The sequence below is a fragment of the Catharus ustulatus genome, chromosome 1 (assembly GCF_009819885.2).
Source record: "Catharus ustulatus isolate bCatUst1 chromosome 1, bCatUst1.pri.v2, whole genome shotgun sequence".
Lineage (NCBI taxonomy): Eukaryota > Metazoa > Chordata > Aves > Passeriformes > Turdidae > Catharus > Catharus ustulatus.
The window spans coordinates 118,784,242-118,803,081 of NC_046221.1; the positions used below are offsets into that span (position 1 = coordinate 118,784,242).

Sequence of the window (18,840 nt, forward strand, 5' to 3'; positions counted from 1 at the left end):
CTATGATCCAGGAGCACTAAACCATTTCATGACCAGAGGAAGCCACAAGCAAAACCCATAATTTAAACAAGAGAACCCTAAAGACCAGACAGAGCCTTTTGCCTATCAGAAAGAACGTGAAGAGTAGGTTACAGATATGAACCCCTCTCTTTTTATCAGAAATAAGCTTTATAATGGCAATTGCCATATTTCAGCTTTGAGGTTTTTTTTTTCCCCCTCAGTATACCAGTCTGTCAAAATGTGTCTCTTTCTCCCTGAAATGGCTTCAGGTGAACAATCTTTTCTCACAGCAGAGAGGGAGTCAGCATGTTAATGTAAAACCTCTACAGCTAATCAGCACAGGTGTTGAAAGCAAATTATTTGGCTATTGGCAACTGTACATCAACTCCTGTATGGGAGCTGCTGCACGAGATTGTTCCAGCCTTCAGTTTGATACAACGGCACAGAGAAGCTTTGATATAGATCAACACTCATCAATACTACCTTGGTTTCAGATGTCAATCAGTCATAACACCTTGCATGAGCAGTACATAAACTGGTACGTGGATTTTTTCTATAAACAGAATTAGACCTTTTTTGGGGGGGAGGTGGGGGGTGTTGTTTGTTTGTTTGCTTTGATATAATGCTTCTGTTGCAGAAAAGCCAATTTATTGAAAAATACCATTATCAAATTTGTAAATTTATCATTTCGGTGGAAAGCCACAGTGGCACCAACTCAGATTTACAGAATTGTGTTTTGAAGCAAGCGTCAAAACAAAGGGATATTTATCAGAACAGAGAATACTTAAATTTTTTTCTTGTTAGGAAAAAAAAAATCACTATACTGAATTAAAGAAGAAAATACTATAAACTTTTCCACTGATGTGAAGGGAGGTGCTAAGGCAGCTTTTCTGAATTTTTTATTTATCTGGAAAATTTTTGAGATATTTTATCAACACAGCACCACAGCACTTTCCTCCAAATAAAAACGTACTTTCTCCCCATTTCTTGTCCTTTATAAAATTCCAAAAAGATTTAATTTCTAAAATGTATGTATTGTATATATTTAAATCTCTTCTAGCTTTTTATCAAACCTCATGCAAATTCTTTGGGGGTTTTTTTTGTTTCTTTTACAAGCTATTAATCAAAATTGGGAAACAAATATTAACCCCAAATGTTAACTCGATCTTTTCCTTTAAAATTAAGTAAAAGAGTTAACACTTCCTTAAAGCATTCACAATAGTGTTGGCATAAAAATCTAACTGACTGACTACTGCCACTTTGAAAAAAAATACAGGATTTCATCATTATTTCACAACCATGCAAATTTACCCAAGATGGGTTTTCCTAAGGATTTAATAACTTTGTGATAAATCTGTGACTCATTTATAGTTAGTCTCCAAGCAAAATGTGCAATGAAAAAAAAGATGCTTTGAGATGCATGCCTACTCTTATCTTTTTTTTTTAAAGCTGAGACCCATGTTGAAGGCTAATTAACCTATAAAAACTACAGTGTTCAGCTATTACATACTGACAAGTGGTTTGTTTTCATCACGAGCAAGCTGCAATTAAGTACATATTTGAGTACATATTAAACTATGGCTATTTTCATCACATCTGCAGATAATACCAGATCATTTTTGATAGATATTATTAAGGGAGAAACAGATTCAGAATATACTTAAGAGTAAATTTAATATTTGTAAATAAATAAATAAATAATTTAATTTGGTTTATTTAAATAGACCTTAGGGGTTTTTTTCAGTCAACCTTTCATTATGATAACAGAGCCAAATAAAATAATAAAATATGTACAGAAGAGAATAAATTAATTCTTTTTTCACACCCATTTGTAGCAAAAGAAGGAAAAATACCTTTATGAGCAAATGAGTAGTTACTGGGCACAAAATTTGCAAAAGTCAGCAACTGAGATTCAGATAGAAGTTGATCAACAACTTCCATGTCATCAAGGACACAAAATAGATTGTATGTTGTTTCTAGAGAAAATGGATTATTAAATCCAGTATCAAGATTTTAAGGCTATAATTCTGCAATCATTTTTGCTTTTTTTTTTTGTTTTGCAATTCTGCATTTATTTTTCCTCCTTTTACAAAGAATTGCTGAAATGATTGGTGAAACTTATATATACTACATTAATTTTGTTTTTTTCCAGTCTGCAAGTGTGACTTAGGCTTTCCTACAATTGCCTGGGTCAGGGCTGGGTCAGGAGAGTTTCCTTCAGAGAAGGGGAAGATCATGCAGGTAGCAAGACCAGAGAACTGATACAGGACTCAGAGGATGCAGACGTCATTCATAGTTTTAGCAGATCTCACCTATAACTTGAGAAAACACACCACATTTATTCCATCTCTTATTTTATTTCTGTGAAAAAAAATATTAAAAATATATAATATAGAGAGGTAACACTTGGAAGACAGATTACAGTAATTTAAAGAATACAAGCCACACTGAGTATAAGCCGCATCTCTGGGTGTTGGCAAATATTTCATTCTTGGTCCATAAATAAACCACACCTGAGTATAAGCCACTCTGTCGTTCGCAGCGAGGACCCGCATGCAACAAAGTTGCCAATTAGTAACAGAACGGCGGCAGGGTGGGGTTTACTGGCTCAGCTAAGGCTGTGCAGGCTCGGCCCGCTCAGGGCTGCTGATGGGGCCAGGTGGCCCAGCCCGGCACTGCCGCTCGGCGGGGCCGCTCGGGGCCAGCCGCCGCTGCCACTGGGCTCAGTCACCATGGTCCGGTGCTGCCCTGTGGTGGCAGGCAGGGATGGAGCCCCCCCTGCTCCCGCGGCGGTGGCAGCGGGAGGGGACGGAGCACCCCGCCACCTCCCCAAGCCGCGGCAATGGCAGCACGGGGCCCCCCCGTCTCTCCCCTGGGCTGCGGCAGAGGAGGGAAGGAGAGAGCTCTCCCTCCTCTCTCCCCGCCCCCCATGCTGCCTGCAGGGAGCCAGGCTCCATGTGCGGCGCAACAGAGTAACAATTTGTAACAATCGCGAAATGCCGGCTTTGCAGCTGCTCGGCTCGGCACCCTGGCTGGCACTTCTGAGGTAGTAAATGTCAGAAAATTATTCACATATTAGCCGCTCCTGAGTATTAGCCGCATTTCCGGTTTGTGAGCAAAATCTTAGTCAAAATGGTGCGGCTTGTATTCGTGAAATTACTGTATTACTGTAAAATACAAGTAGTTGTGGATAATCCAAATTCATTCCTAGGTTTCATTGCTGCTAAATGCGTCTCAGTAGGAACACTTCAAAGGTACCATGACAAAATGTTCTTCTCTGTATAAAAATTAGGAAAAAAATTGTGTGTTTCTTATACTTATTGAAAAAAAAATGGTTCATGACTTCTGAATGAGAGGCTGTGGGTAGTTTTTTCTGTGAGCAAAATGGTGCTGGAATTGCATAAGGCTTGGTTTGCCTTGGAATCAACAGCTCTTGCGAAATGCTGTATCAGAGCTGAAGCTTCGGCTTGGTGCCTTCATGTTTTTGTAATGAGAATAATCTGGCACACACATCTACAGAACAGAAAACCTTCATGATAGGGATGTCTGTGAGCAGATTTATTTCAGAAGTGAAAAACTGTATTTCCTATTTGAATCATCCACAAGGGCCCTGAGGGCACTAGACCCTGATCTGTGAGTCTTTTTTTCCCAGCTTGACCTTGGACCTGACTTTGTCACCATCCCAGCCCAGTCCCCAGGGGCCATTGAGCCTCATAGGATCTAGACATCCTGCAGGAAGCTGTCCTGCAATGTATGTCCTAAAAATCCCTCAGCTGTAATTCTGGAGCAGCACATTGAGGCGGAGGGGTCCCCAGGAGTGCTTCTTCCAAGGAATAGGACCCACATAAAGCTCTGCTTGTTACATAATTTGTGTCAGACTGAAGGAGGGAAGTTGACATTAGTTTACTGTGATTAAAGTAAACTGCTTAAAAAGTAAAACAACAACTAAGTCAAAAGTGTGTTTTTAATTGCATTTCTACTCTTGAGCTTTATCTCCATTTTGGTCCCTGGAAACCATGGAAAACCACTCAGGTGGCAAACACTATCCTTTCTGACAGACAGCTAACCAAGATGGCCTAAAGGCAGGGGCAGGCTGTGCTGAGAAGAAAGGGCTGTGCAACATCAGATGAGGGCTGAGCAAAGACCAGTGCCACAGAGCTCTACAAAGCTGGACGATTGGGAGCTCTGTGAGTAAGAATCATGTCTGTGTTCAGCAGAGGCATCCAGAGTGGTGGGAGAAGCACACAGTGATGTTGGGAGCAACTTCACAGCTGTTAAGCTGTTGCTCCATGGTCAGGAGAGGCAGGTAAACCCCCAAAACTTCAAGACTGATGGAAAAGCCATTCTTATTCATTGAGCAGCAAAGGATCTGGAGTATTTGACTCATCCATGCAGTGAAGTCACACAGTTCTGACCTGGAGTCAGTTTCTGCAATAAACAACAGAAAATGGTACAGCTACCAGAGGCCAGATGGTTTCCCTAGGGTTAGGTGCAGGTCATGCATGCAACCCTCATGCATTGTGACAGAAAACTGCTTAGCTTTTACAGGACAGCCCAAGCAGGCCAGGTTCTCACTTTTTCATATTCACTGGTTATCAGCACAGTGTTCAGCATACATACACCACCATGTTCCCCACACCAAGAGACACCTACATCTCCTTCTCTGCAGTGCAGCTACCACTTCTTGCATTCACAGCAAACACTGAATTCATTCATAGAGCACCACATGGCCGTTGTGGAACTGAGGAGAGAAAATTCTGAGCTGAAGCAGCTGTCCTTCCTATTGAAGGTTTGGAGGGATGCTGTGGTTGCTCCAGGATGGGAAGGCTTGCCTCCTTCATCCATAGGCAGAACCACCCCTCCACTTCTTTGGTAGCCATGGAAGCAGCTTCTTTTTATCTCTTCTCCCTGGGAGCTACAAACGTGAAAAAAGCCCTGAGCCATCTGAGAGTATTTACTGATTAAATAGTGCTTGCTCTCTTCATCCTCCCACAGGCACACTCCTGGGCCAGGCTGAAGATGCTGGCCGGACCGTGTCCTAATACCCACCTGCAAGGGATTATCTGTAAAGGGAGATATTGTGTAATTGTGTACCTAAGCCACACTTTGTGAAGTGAATTCAACTCTGGAGCTGAGACTTCCATCTGCAAAAGTTGCCTCAAGTATGTACAAATGATCTTTAATGATAGGAATGTACTAATCATTTTTATAAACTACACCTGCACCCACACATATCTCAAAATGCTTTAAAAAATTAAATTATCTGAAGATCACATCCCAGATCTGAATTACCCTATCTCATCTTTTAACTATCAGTTCAAAAATTGTGACGTTAATAGAAATAAATTCTTTCCTATCCTTAGTAGTATTTTATATTTTAGTTTTCTTATGGAGACTTATAAATCCTAAAGAATGTATATTAGTTATTTTCAGATTACATTTTTATAAGTTATTTTTCTTCCAAATGGGGAAAAAAATTCAAGCTTCGCAATGTGTACAACTTTAAATGCAAATAAGGGAAATTTATCCCCTTTTGGTAAAGAAATAGGATATTTATTAGAATGCAAAGATATTTTTTCTTGGTTGAGAATAAAACAAGATAATCAATAATTTTCTTAGATCCTGCTATTTATAGCCTATGATTTTTTTTACTTGTCTCTTTAGTTTGTGATAGTTGATTTTAATAAATTAATTACTAAAGCAGATAGAGCTGATAATTTCCTTGACAGTAGTTACAACCCTTTGTTAAAAATTTTATCCAAATTCTCTTCTAAGTTAAAAATACCTATTAATGACATGCAAGCCATTTATAAACTACCATAAATAATAACAGTACTGAACAGGATATACAGGCTGCGTGTAAAATTTAGGATTAAGGAATGATATTAAGACTGAATTTCCCAGCTATGCTTGAGATTCTCTGCTGTTAGGTTTCAATGCATATGGGTTTAAATTCTCCAAGCCTTGAGAAGATTTGAAAAGCCCAGAATTTCAAAGTAAAAATTTGTGTAGAATTTATGGAATTGCTAATATCCTGTTTACATGTGTAAAGAGGGATTTTAATGTGCTACTATATTTGGTTACAATTTGAACAAACCCCCATGTCTCTCTTTGGGCCCATGTGAGTGAGACTTTTAAGCAGATTGACGTGCGCTCTTGTGAAAAAAATCACGACAGCAAGAAATATTATGGAATATAGCTGCAGAATTTTTTGGCCACCTACAGACTGTAAAAGGCTATTTCGGTCTCCATCATTTCCCCAGTCATATTTTCAGATTACAAGCCATGGTGACAAATGACACATTATTTTATATAAGGGTAGCAGATACCAGTAAATGTCGTGTTTTTGTGAAGCTTAGTTTGGACAAATTGTTGGGAAAAAAAAGAGGGAATATATTCATAGATTTTTTTACATAGTTTTGTGGATTATTATCAGTCTGTGAAAGGAAATTAAAAACAAAATGATATCATCAGAAACTGGAAATGTGCTCCTCATTTGCACCTTGATAGGAAGTACCAAGGTGCTTATAGATGGTCTTGTGATCTACTTTCTATAAATTGTGACACCTGTCCATAATGGTGTTACATTTGCTACTCTGACTATCTTTTACAAAAGTGGATATTGAAAATAGATTAATTCTATTTTTGCAGAATCAATTAATAACCCATCAGCCATTATGAGTTCCCAGAGGTGGTAGGACCTGCTACAGGAATGGAAAACCTAATGTTGCAGTGATGTTGGACAAAAAACACTCTTTATTTCCCAAGGCATCTTAGCATCTTCCTTATATATATTCACGCTACTTGTCCACTACAACTGGTAGTTTCTTCTCCTGTGCGCTTGTTCAAAGCCTGAGTTCTCTGCTCTTTATTTCCCAGCACTTTCAGAATGAGGCTTATGTGTGACAGTCATACACACAAGTGTTTGGCTGCCAAATGTCAGAACCCCTACCCACAATCAAAGTGAGCTATACTTTCAGAAGAAACAAAAAATAAAATTGGATGCTGTAGTAATTTTGCAAAGAGAAAAGAAGACAAAATATCTCTCATGGATAGGTAGTCAATACAGTTTTACTAAACGTGTCACTCGCTTGCTTGGTGGGTAAAATTCTTCCTTTCATTCTCCTCTTTTTAAAACAATGACAATTTATCTTCATGCTTAGCCTCTATTTCTTCCATTTTTAATGTTGTTCCTCCTTTGTCACTCCATCCTTGTTGGTGACGTGAGTGGTGCCAGGCTGCTGAAGCTGAAGAATTTAAAACAGAAGCCAATCTACCATCAGCTTATTATGTGAAACTTCTTAATTCATATTCTCCATACTACACAAAAGCAATTCTGGCACTCTGACTATAAATGTTACTTCATGTTGTTGACAACATCATAAGTTTACCTGACATCTGATTTCTGTATATGTAGAAATCACATGTTGTGTCTGTGCTGCTTGAAGAGAAAATACAACACAAATGTAAACTTCTAATTGTGTGTAAAACTGGAATGCACACTTATTTCATACGTGTCTAATAGTTATAAAAATACTGTACTCTTTTTTCACCTGGCTTGGTAGACTTCATCTTCATGATATTCTTAGTGGTAATGAAACTTGCGACATTCATGTATTTTAATAAATGTAAGAATAGTTTAAAAGATACTGCACTAAAATGTAACAGCTTCCTCTTGGGAAATGAAACGTGCTTTCTTGCTTGGGCTATCCACTCTTCATCATCACACAAAGAATGAAGTGGGAGATCTCCATGAAAAATGACAGATCTTCTGACAGATGGGGGAACAGGTTATGTACCCCTTAATCTATAGGTGACTTACAGTGAAAACCAAGGAGGTTGTCCCTGTTGGAATTAGAGTGTGGGACTGACTCTACAACAAGTAATAAAAAGATCGTAAAATATTATTTGTTTCCACTTTGTTTAAAAACTTCCCTCTTTGGTGTGGACTTCACTTCTGTCTTTGATTAGCTTTTGGTCCATTACATTTCACTTATTTCAATTCTCAGACATGTTTTTCAATCACCCCAGCCCTCATATATGTATAGCTTTAATAATTTATTTTTTCAGTCTTGTCGGGAGAATTGTTAGTTCAACTATTCAATCTTTCAATAGGGCCACAGCAGGACAAATAGCTTGGTTAGTTTGTAGCTATCAAGAACTCTGTCGACATCAGTTCAATACTAAGAAACAAGAAAAATAAAGATCTGTATACTAAGATGAGAACTGAAGTAGGAATGTGTTCAATTAGGCATGAAACTTATCACTGCATTTTTTAATACATTTATCAACCCGACAGCTTTATTCTTCAGAGCAACGCTCTTAACTTTGCATGTAGCTTGCATGAAGTTGTCTTTTTAAATCCTTCCTCCCTTAATAGCTCACTGCACATGGTTGAAAGCAATATTTATAATAGGAGTGCATAAGGAACAGAAACAAAATTTTAGTTTGTGCCAGCTTGGTGAAGAAAAGCCCTAAAAATGTACGATGCCCGTGGAAACGACTCTTCATTATAAGCCTAAAGAAGTTGAAGGGAAAAGGGCTGTCGGAGGAGCTACAGAGAAGGAAAGCTCAACCTCCTTTTAGCGGACTTTTAATTGCGAGCACCCTCCCTGACATCCTCAGAGAAACATTCCCAAGGGGCGCAGAGGATGCGGGTGAGACCACTGCTGCTCCTCTCACTCCCAGTTCAGCACAAGCCCCACGACGGCAGGGCTCTCTCCCAGCCAAGGAGGCGCAGAGGCTCGGCGGGATTCGTGCCCGCAGCTCTCCGCAGCGCCGGCGGGCGGCGAGCCCGGCTGTGCCGGCACCGCCCGGGCCAGCGCGGTGCCCAGGGCCGGCTCCGCTCGGGCTCTCTCCTGCTGCTTTTCCCTGCTCCCTTCATTCTCCGCCTGCCTTCGCCGTGGCAGGTCGACTTCTGGCGGCCCCGTCCGGAGGGAGATGCGGCTTCCCCGCGGCGGTCGCCTTTGCGTAGGGCGGGTGTGTTCATAATGTACATACATATATATGTATTATATATATGGGTGTGCCTGGGTAAGTGACTGATAGCTGCGTTAGAGCGTGTCATTGCAGCGCTGTCCGACGGGGAGGGCCATGCCTGCGGGGGATCTCCGGCAGGGCGCCGTGTGCGCTGCTGGAAGCGCCAGCGTGCGGAACAGGAGGGCGAGGATCATGCAGGGCTTTTGGGAGGCACAGGGCAGTTTGCCCCTCGTTCCTCTGGCTCTCTTTGGTCCCCCTCCTTGCCCGAGGCAGCCCGGAAGAACGGCGCTGGCTGTGTGCCGGTAGCGGTGGGCGCCGCAGAGCCGTGCTCCGGGTTAGAGGCTGGGAGCCAGGGCGGGGAGAAGGCAGCGCCTCTGCCGCGCCAAGCCAGCCAGGCAAAGTGATAGAACCGGCACCAAATTTCTTCCCAACACGGGAGGTCGATGTACGTTCCTTCTGGCGAGCGGCCAGCCGAAACCCATCACACAGCTGGCAGAAAGGGCAGCCTGGTCAGCTGAGCAAAAAGCGGAGGCTCAGTGAGGCAGGAGGGGGGCGGATAACTTTCCTGCCGAGCACGGGGTGAGCGGGCACCGCAGCTCCCTCGGACCGGCGAGAGCTCCGCGGGCTCTCCCGCGGCCGGGGAAACACCGCCTCCCGCGGGCAGCCCGGCAGCTCCGGCGCCGCGCCCGGGACCGCGCTGTCCGTGCGCGCCGGGGGTCGCGCTCACCCGGCGGTCCCGGCTCACCCTCCCGCCGCCCGTGGGAAGCGGCTCCCGCCTCGCCGCCCGCTCGCCCCTCTCCGGCACGGGGGCCGGCCCGGGGGAGGGCTGCGCGTCACCGGATCTGGTGGCGCCGGCAGCGGGGCGGCGTTACGGAGCGCCCCGGGAGCGGCGGGGGGGCGGGCGGGGGTCCCGGGCGGGGCCGGCATCGCCGCGCCTGGCTGCGGCCGCGGTGGCGGCGCCGCGCCGCCTCGCCTCCCCTCGGCTCGCCGCGCCTCGCCTGGCCGCTCGCCGCCGCGGAGGGGCGGCGCTGCTCCCCGCACGCCCCCGCCCGGCGCCCCCGCTCCGTCTCCGGGAAGGGCGCGGGGAGCCCCACGCTCCCCCTCAGCGCGGCGGCGGCCGGGGTGCGATGCCGTGTTAGCCGGCCGCCCGCCCCGAGGTAGCGCCGGCGGGAAGGAGCGCGACTTGCCGGGCTGTGGCTGACACCATGGGCACCGGGCGGGGGGGCGAGGCGGCCGGGCTCCCTGCGCTCCTCGGCTGAGCCCGGGGATGTGCCGGCGCCCGGAGGAATTATTTTGGAACTAGCACGGAGCGGTAGGAGGAGGACGAGCGGCACAGCGCTTCACAGCTGCGAGGAGGTCGTCCGGCGGTGCTGTATAGGCAAGTAAGCGCTTGCTTCCTTTTCGCTGCGTTCCCTTCGTCTCGAGTGACTTTTTTTTTTTTTTTTTTTTTTTTAGCTGCTGGTCTCTTGCTCCCAGTTCGAGGGCAGGATGGTCGGCAGCGCCAGCAGCAGTTCTCGGGGGTTAAGGTGCGGGGGATTGGTGGCCGGGCTCGCAGGGGAGCCCGCTCCAACTCCGCTGGAGTCCGCCGCGGGCATCCCGCTGGTGCGGTGCTCCGGTGCATAGCCAGGAAGGAAGCTCCGTGTCCCAGCGCTTCCCACTTCTGCAACTGTAAGAGGTGATACCTTCTTACAGGCATTTTATAATGTAAAATGCCCTCTCTTCTTTGCTGAGCTGTACCTAAATTGTAGGAGTTCTTAATGTGCTTTCCATCAGTGCTTCTTGTGGGAGAGAGGCAAGATGCGTGTTAGCCTTTCACACGCGCTTGTGGATTCAGATAGTGAACCTAGAGTTTTGATTTTTATGCCTTTAACTTTCTTGTGCCCTGCCTGGTGTTTTCCTTTGAGATGCTCTTGCTGTGAGGTCGCGGTTTGTCCAGCCTTGTTTGTTTGCTTCTAGCCTGTGGATATTTATTGCTATACTTGACATGGCAATGAAAGGAAAAGTTGACTGTAATTTATTTCAGTGTAAGGAGGACAGGTTGCAGGCAGGGGACTAATTCTGCTCTCAGAGGAACTCCACTTCAAAGAAAGAGGCCCATGGGGCTGTAATCTCTAGCTGAAAACTCGGAGAGCTCAGAGCAGACCTGTCACACTGCAAAGAACGAGTTCTGTTCACCTTTCAGCAGTGATAGCGTTTAAGCTAAGCTGCCTGCCTTCCCGTACCTGTGAAAAGACCTGACTCTGAAATGCAGGGAATAGAGATGTGAATTCTGGGCAGGTTTGGGGGAAGGCAGAACTTCAGACACTGACTGTTTAATTAAGTTTGCTCTTACTGATTTCCTCGGTGTCTTCTCTATGAGCCTGAAAAATGCAATCTGTTACAGTGACCTTGATGCATGTTGTATTCTAACATGAAAGCAGCACAGAATAAAAGTATTTGCACAGATTTACAGCTAAACTCTGATGTTTCACTAGGAGCTCAGTCAGTTTCAGTGAATGTGGTAGTTTCAGCAGGGGCACTGGGCATGGTATGTGGGTAGGAAACAACTTAGGAAAATAACTTGCTAATAGTGATGAAAGTAAAAGTTGCAGTGTTGGAAACATATGTTTCTGCAGAAATGCTACTGTGTGTGAAATATCTGTTGAGTTTTGGATATTTCATTTTCTAATCAGTGAGATCTGTACTGAAATGAGTGTGTGGGTGTGTGTGGCAATCTCAAGGCTTCCAGGTTAATGCACTTTGAGTTGTCAGCAGCAAGAGATCTTTTTATGTGCTGAAATTCACATTTTTATGTAGATGCAAGATTGACACGATAAGATTAAAAAATTTTGGGATGTCAGTATGGTGAACATGTAACTAACTCAAGTTTATAGCTGTAAGATAAACTAATCCTTTCCCGTAATGGTGGAAGGTAAACTGGCCGAAGGGAGCGTCATTTATTTCAGTGCAGTTTATGGAGAGTGTTCCTATGGTTTGTTCATATTTCCATCTCTCTGGTGATGCTGTGAAACTCAATTAGAATAACTGCTGCTAGACAGTGGGATGCAAACCTATCCGTTACTTAAAACACTCAGTTTATTCTGCCTCATATCAAAAAAAGTATAGTTTTTGGCAAAGTCTGCCTATGGTTCTATTGTAGTAATTCCTTCCTCTGTTGCAGAGTGGCAGGCTTTCACTAGGCATGTGCAAGGGAGAACATGAAACACTGAAGCATGCACTGATCAGGAATTCATTTGGGCTATGTATTACATTCGAGGTTTCCACAATTAGCATGAGTAAGTGCTTATGCCTGATTATATGAACAAACGGGGTTTAAAAATTGTATTAGCTTTGTCACTTCTAATGCATATTGCAGACTCCTCTTTTTCCTTTTTAGTCCTTCAAACTAATCTAATGCTATACTCACTCCTTGCCTGGAGAGGAAGAAAACATAATTTAATGATTTATCATTTGGCTTTTGCAGTGTCTTGTCCCATAGCTATGAGATAATCTAATGAAGGTCCCCATCACTGAATTAAAGAACATGATGCTCTAGACTTTCACTTCAGTCAGATTTTCCCTCTTTTACGTGGCTAAGGAACCAAATTTTCACAAGGTCCAAGAAAAAAAAAGAAATGTTGCTTTTTCTGTTGAAAACTCAAAAAGAAAGGGGAAAGTAACACTTGAGATCTTTAAAGACATCATTTAAAAATCCACTTTTAAGATAACAATCAACCTCCTTTACCTTCACACATTTTCTTTATCTTTTACTTGGTACTTTTCAGAAATCCTTCCTGCATATTGATACTTTATTTTACAATGTGTGTAGTTCTTAATTTTAAAAATTCCAGAGTGGCAATCACATGCTTCACTGTAAGGCTAGAATCCTGTTTAATGTTCTGCATCCCACTTGGCTTGTATCTTTTGAACCCAGGATTTCCAAAGTACACCATATTTAACATTATAGTATGCATTTTTGTTTTAATTCTATGCAAATCTCTTTGCTGGAGAAGATTGTTGACCTTGATTCAGAAATTTCAGGGTAAGCTCAGAAGTTATTTTTCTTTCCTAATTTTTTTCATGTTTGCTCAGTCATGCTTTTTGGCTTTTTGGGCACATCTTTTATGAACTGACAGAAAGACCTGTAAGCAAAATGAAAAACACCAACAATTAAATGTGATTTTTCTACTCATCCCAACCCAGCTGAGTGTGTAATTTCTATTTATTCATCTTAGATTGAATATTAAGACAAAAAAACAAGAACTGTAGTCTGCTCTCAGTTCTTCCCTCTGAAGTGCTCAAGTAAGTACCATTTCTTCATTCTTGTAACTTACCACTGGTCCTTGGGTCTGAGCTGTCAGTATTCTTTCTGGTAGTCATCACCACTTCTGCTTGCATTCATTGTTAAAAAGCTAAAGAGTTGTTGTGAATGATAAGAAACATCAAATGGATTTAATGTGCCATGTTTCTTGGCCCTTCACATGACTGTGCTTTCAGTTCAGGCTTCCAGAGAGAGGCCTGAATGCGGTTGGGTTGAATCCCAATATGAGTCTGCTATGTCAACATGTACCTCTGGCAGTATGCTGTCACACTGGCTCAGCATGATTACGCAGAAAAATTTCTGCATTTGCTCAGAGTTTTATCTACCATTAGCTGGAAGATTCAGAGGAGTCAGTTACTGTTGTTGTGGCCAAGATTTTCTGCATTCCTGTTGCAGATCAGAGGAAAGAGAGAAAGCATACATTAAAAAACTCAAGAAGAAAGAACTCAAAACAGGTCATGTCTCAAAGATGTAGCTATAATCAACACCAGGGAATGCAGTGGAGACACATCCAGGGAAATTCACGCATATATTTAATTATCCAAGGATGAAATTATTATTCATCTTGAGCGATTGATTTAGTCTTGAGAGATTGATTTAGTAGGTGATGTGTTTACCCCTTATGAAGAAGAGGAGCTACGTGATATGGAAACAGAGCTTTTTTCCACTGCACACTTCAGCTGTGGCTGTCACTGTCGTTTGGGACTCTAAGCCTTATCTTCAGTAATTAGCTCGAATTGGCCAAAAGAGGTGGAGCACTCTGTTGTGTGATGGATCTGGTGCTGCAGCAGCCAAGGCCTTGGTGGTTTCCTAGGGACTTACTCTCTTCAATTTATTAAAGTAATGAGTAGAGGAAAACTAATCAAGAAGAGTGTTTGGGATGAGATTAATTTTATGATTTGTTCTCTGGTTTATTTTGGGTAATGTTGGGCAAAACCATAAAAGTTCTTCACTGTGATACTTATGTAGCAATAGTTTTGACTGACATATATAAATATATGCAATATATTTATGAATTTATTTAACATAAAAATGTTCTGTGAAATGGGATTAAGGTTTTGCACATGAGGCCAGAACATGGATAAATGATACTGCTGGACAAAGTTTGCTGTGCCACTCAGGCGTTTCAGAGATAAGGAGTGGATGGTTTATGAAAGGCTGTGCTGTATGTTCCGCTGTGAAAAGCAGGAGTTCCCCCATGCCAGAACTGAGCACAGTGGAAACAGTCATGCCCTTAGGGTGGCAGTGGATGTTTCCAGTATGGAATATAACTTGGAGTAGAGCAAAAGTCCCACACTGGTGCTCACAGGGTGCTTTTCAACAGCCACGGAAATTCCTGTGTAAGACGTGCTTGAGGTGAAGGCACTGATGCTTTACTGCTTTAATACTGGCATGGATACAGAGTCTGTGAAAGAATTCATGGCTTCAGGGATGCTGTGGGTGCTCAATTGATTGCTCAATTCTGCAGGTGTTTATCATCTGGAACAGCCATGAATTTTTAATTTTTTTCTATGAAGTTTGTTCCTTGCTCTTAGATTTGGGTGTTCATTCCTTGATTGGTTGAGATTTTGGCTCAAAGGTGTGCTTTTAAAGCTGATAAACATCAACACTTCTGAAGTGTTCATTGCTTGGAGCTTCTGAGATAACACCAGAGGAAGAACAATTTATTAATCAGATTATTCTGAAGTTTGGCTTTATTTTACTTTTTGCTCATTCTCAATGTATTTTTTCAAATAGTGGAAAGTGTACTTGGTTTCGTCTTGAAGATGTTAGAAATGGCATTTTAAGTAAACTTTATATTGCTTTTGGTCAAATTATTCAAATGGACTTAAATCTAAGTGTGAATAAAAGCTGTTTAAGTAAAACAAAACATATGCCTTTTCCCCCATTTTTGTATTAAATTTATTTAGAAAACAGCTGATGATAAAGAAGTCAGAATGAGAGTACTGTTTATGACATTCGTATTTGTTCTGCTTTCTGTCAAAAACTAAAGGGAATTTCATCATCTTGTGCAAATGACAATCATGAGTGAGCTTAATCATATCCTATGATTCTTTCTTGGTGTAAAGACTATTTTGCTATTTTTATTGAATTTAGTGTAAAAATGTCATTGATTTCAACAGGTATAATACTAAGAACTTAAGAATATTTAAAAATATTTTTAAATTTTGATATTCATACTTAATGTAGCTGTTAATATTTGCCTTACTATAAAGCACTGATTCTTAATTACAGAATTGTTTCTAAAATTCTTTGCTGTTTTGCATTTGCTATGTTAAATATATCTTCATTCATAATTATGCGAGATAGCTTTTTCTAGTTTCTCTATATGCCAAAATGTTTTGATTGACTCTTTTAACTGTTATGAATAATGAACTGTATGCTTCAGCTTCTACAACACAAATGGACATTGATTTTCTTTGACTTGCTTTTGACCCCTAAAGAAGTAAAGTCATTAGAATTATGCTTGAAAGAGCTTTGCTTTCTCTCCTGTCATTTTATATATGTTATAAACAGGCTTTGGGAATTAATCTATGCTAATCAGAGTTTTTTTTCAAGTGAAAAAGGAGGGGAAGATCATCAGCTCTACAGTTGTCTTGCAGCTCTAGGTTTCATCACTCACAGCTGCCTGCCTGTATCCATTACCAGTTGGTATTGCAGCTGTATGTCCCTGAATGCGGCAGAATTCACAAATAGTTCTTCTCACAACCATTTTATTGTTTATTAAATGGCAAACATTTATGTGAAGTATAAGAGTTTGGTCAGTGCAATGCAGTTGTTTTCAAGTAACAAAACACACACTGATGCATGTGTAGAGCTCCTCACTGAAGATAGGTTTTGAGTAAAAGACGGCATCAGGTCTGTGTCTCTACAGTTTTTAATGTCTGGAGTGCCTTCATTCTCATTCTGTTAGTTAAGTGTTTTACTCTTTTATGAGACAGCTTTACTGGTGCAGAATGCAAAAGTAAAATGTAAAAGATAGAAAGGTAAAACGAAGTCAGCTGGAGAAATGGATGCAAGAGCAAATTGGGTTTATAGTGCCAAGGAGCCGGCATGGTGGACACGATGTGAATGAGGCAAGATGGGGCCCTTCCAGGGGTGCAGTTCATGGCAGAGCTCCCTGTCCCTAAACTAAGCACCTCCATTAACCTAAATGCAAAAGTAGCCACTCTGCTGCTTTTTCAGCTTCTCTGTGACATTCATGAAGGAGTTTTATTGGAGGAAGCATACTGCACCTGTGCTGGAGGTGCTTCCAAGCTGAGTGTGTGGAAATCATGATAGCATCTGATGATGATCACCTCTCATTTTATTTAAGCTCACTGATATAAGAAAGGACCTTCCTGGATAATTGAATGCACAAGGAGATGATTTCTTTCTACACTGTCATTAGTCTTTCAGCTAGTTAATTCTTAAGCATTTGTAGTAATAGTTCATCATATGCTTCTTTTCACAACTTACTGTCTTGCGCAGTTGTCTGGGCTAGTTCCGTGGGGTGTCTTAATTAAAATTGCTTAGATTTAAGTTTTATTCATCAGCTTTCCTTTCCACTACATTAAATAACTTACTTAACCTCCAAAGGGAGAGCTGATCTTACTGATTAGTGATTATATGTTGTGTTATTCTCCATGTTTTCCATGCTGTTTATGTTTGCAAAGTTTCAAAAAACCCTAAACCTTCTGATTTTTAGTAGGTGGGTCAGAGTGTTCATTGCATGCTTTGCTTAATGGAGAAATCAATTTGTTAGCAGTGATTTGATATTGCCATTTGTCACTATGTTCCTGCACAACGTGCCCTTACATGTACATCTTACTGCCTTTTTGTAGCCTGTTTCTGATGCTACAGTTCTGCTTTCTGAAATGAAAATCCCAAGGTTAATCTCAAGCATTATTCCCTCATGTGATACATCTTATACCCAGTTGATTGTTTTCTCAGGTCTAAGATTCTGTAGCTTTTTGTGCTGTGCTTCTGTGTGTCTATGTACAACCCTTTATATAATTCTTTTCAAACCCTGTGTTTACAGCACTGAGTCTGTGACTTTTTCTCTTGGAAATGAGTCTTGGTTTTTTGTTTTACTGTTAACTGTTTAGTATTATATATTAGCTGTGTTTGTCTAACAGCAGCAAAGGCAGTTTTGGGGGAAAAAAAGCCCCAGCATTTTGGGAAATGAAAAGTAAAATATTTGGGCATCAGTTCCCTTTTGGAAAATTACACGAACATTATCTGTCATCTTCCTTTTAGTCTAAAGAGTATGAAAAGATGTAAGATTTCCCCTACTTATTACTGCATGATAGTACTGACCACTATGTGCATACACCTGTATGCCTTCTCTACAGGTTTTTGATGGCTGTAGAACTGTGAGCCTGAGATCACAAGTAGCTGGGGTCATAAAGGTCTAGCCAGACTGCATGAAAGGAGGCAGTAAAATATAGTGGGTTTGCTTTTTCATTCTTTATGCTGTGAAAAAGAGGATATATATGACCCTTGAAAAGAGGAAAAGGTGAATAGTTTCATTTCTAGACAAAGCACAGAGAGAACTGCAAGAAGGACAGAAGCAAGATATTTACTGAGAGAGCTTCTGTCTGTGTTTTTGAGGGGAAAGAGGTGCTTTCCAAGACAGCAATTGTTTAGTAATCTTCAGAATTGCATCCTTGAAATACAGACCTGCTACTTGTGAAGAATTCTGCCAGAAGTGTTCTCTTTCCCTATGAGAAATGTCTGGGTAAGGCTGTATTTGTGTCATTGTTCTCCAAAAGTTCCATGAATTCCTCATATTTAAAGCAGGAATTCCTGTACAAGAATTGAGTTGCATCCTTAGGTGGACTCCTTCCTTCTGTAGGTACATCTGTGGATGTAGTTGAGAAGCTCTGGTTTTCTGGGCTGTCTGAGGTTTGCCTCAATGTGCACAAGAAGCAATACGGAAATCATTGAGGTTCTTGTGTTGCCTTATGTTAGGAGAGATGCAAAAGTGGCATCATCAGGATTTCTTGTTCTTTTTGCCCTGCAGTACATGAACGTACATGCACCTCTGTCTTAAGATGAATTCTGTCATAAATTTGGCTTCCGAATTCTGTCATAAATTTAGCTTCCTACACATGCCTGTTTTTAAAATAGACTTTACAGTATTCAAAAGTCAATGGAGACTACATGTAGTTATGAACCTCATTTCACAACTCTAATTTCTGTTGGAAAGCTCTCTGGGCACCTTACTTTCCCACAAGTAGATCTGGTAAAAGCAGCTGGAAGCACCTCTAGGGGCAACTCTAAAACTATAAAAATAAGATTCTGTGCCTTTTAAATACTAATTCTGCTTCAGAGAAAATAGATGAGAGGGAGGCTGCTTTCATGGATCAAGTGTCAATATTACTTGAGTTACAAAGCAATAAACCAGCTTAATTTACATTCCTCATTTTATGGCAGCAGAATTGTCTTTTCTGGATGGCAAGAAATATCTTAGATCTTCCTATGTATAATATCTCTCTCTGGAGGCATTTAAAATGCTGAAAAAATCTCTGAACAAAAGCTTGCAAAACCCGTGAAGTACTTTGAAGTTCTGCAATTAT

At 41.7% G+C, this 18,840-nt stretch overlaps 1 protein-coding gene across 4 annotated transcripts in view; it reads left to right on the forward strand.

Annotated features, from left to right (window-relative positions):
• The first annotated feature begins 10,081 nt into the window (after positions 1 to 10,081).
• SNTG1 (syntrophin gamma 1) overlaps positions 10,082 to 18,840 on the forward strand; it is a 336,306-nt gene continuing 327,547 nt past the window's right edge. For 3 of the 4 annotated variants that reach the window (XM_033057852.2, XM_033057895.2, XM_033057903.2), the window contains exon 1: positions 10,082 to 10,361. The gene's annotated coding sequence lies outside the window, so the exon portion shown is untranslated. The remainder of the gene's footprint in view (positions 10,362 to 18,840) is intronic. The other variant, XM_033057863.2, reaches the window with a different exon arrangement.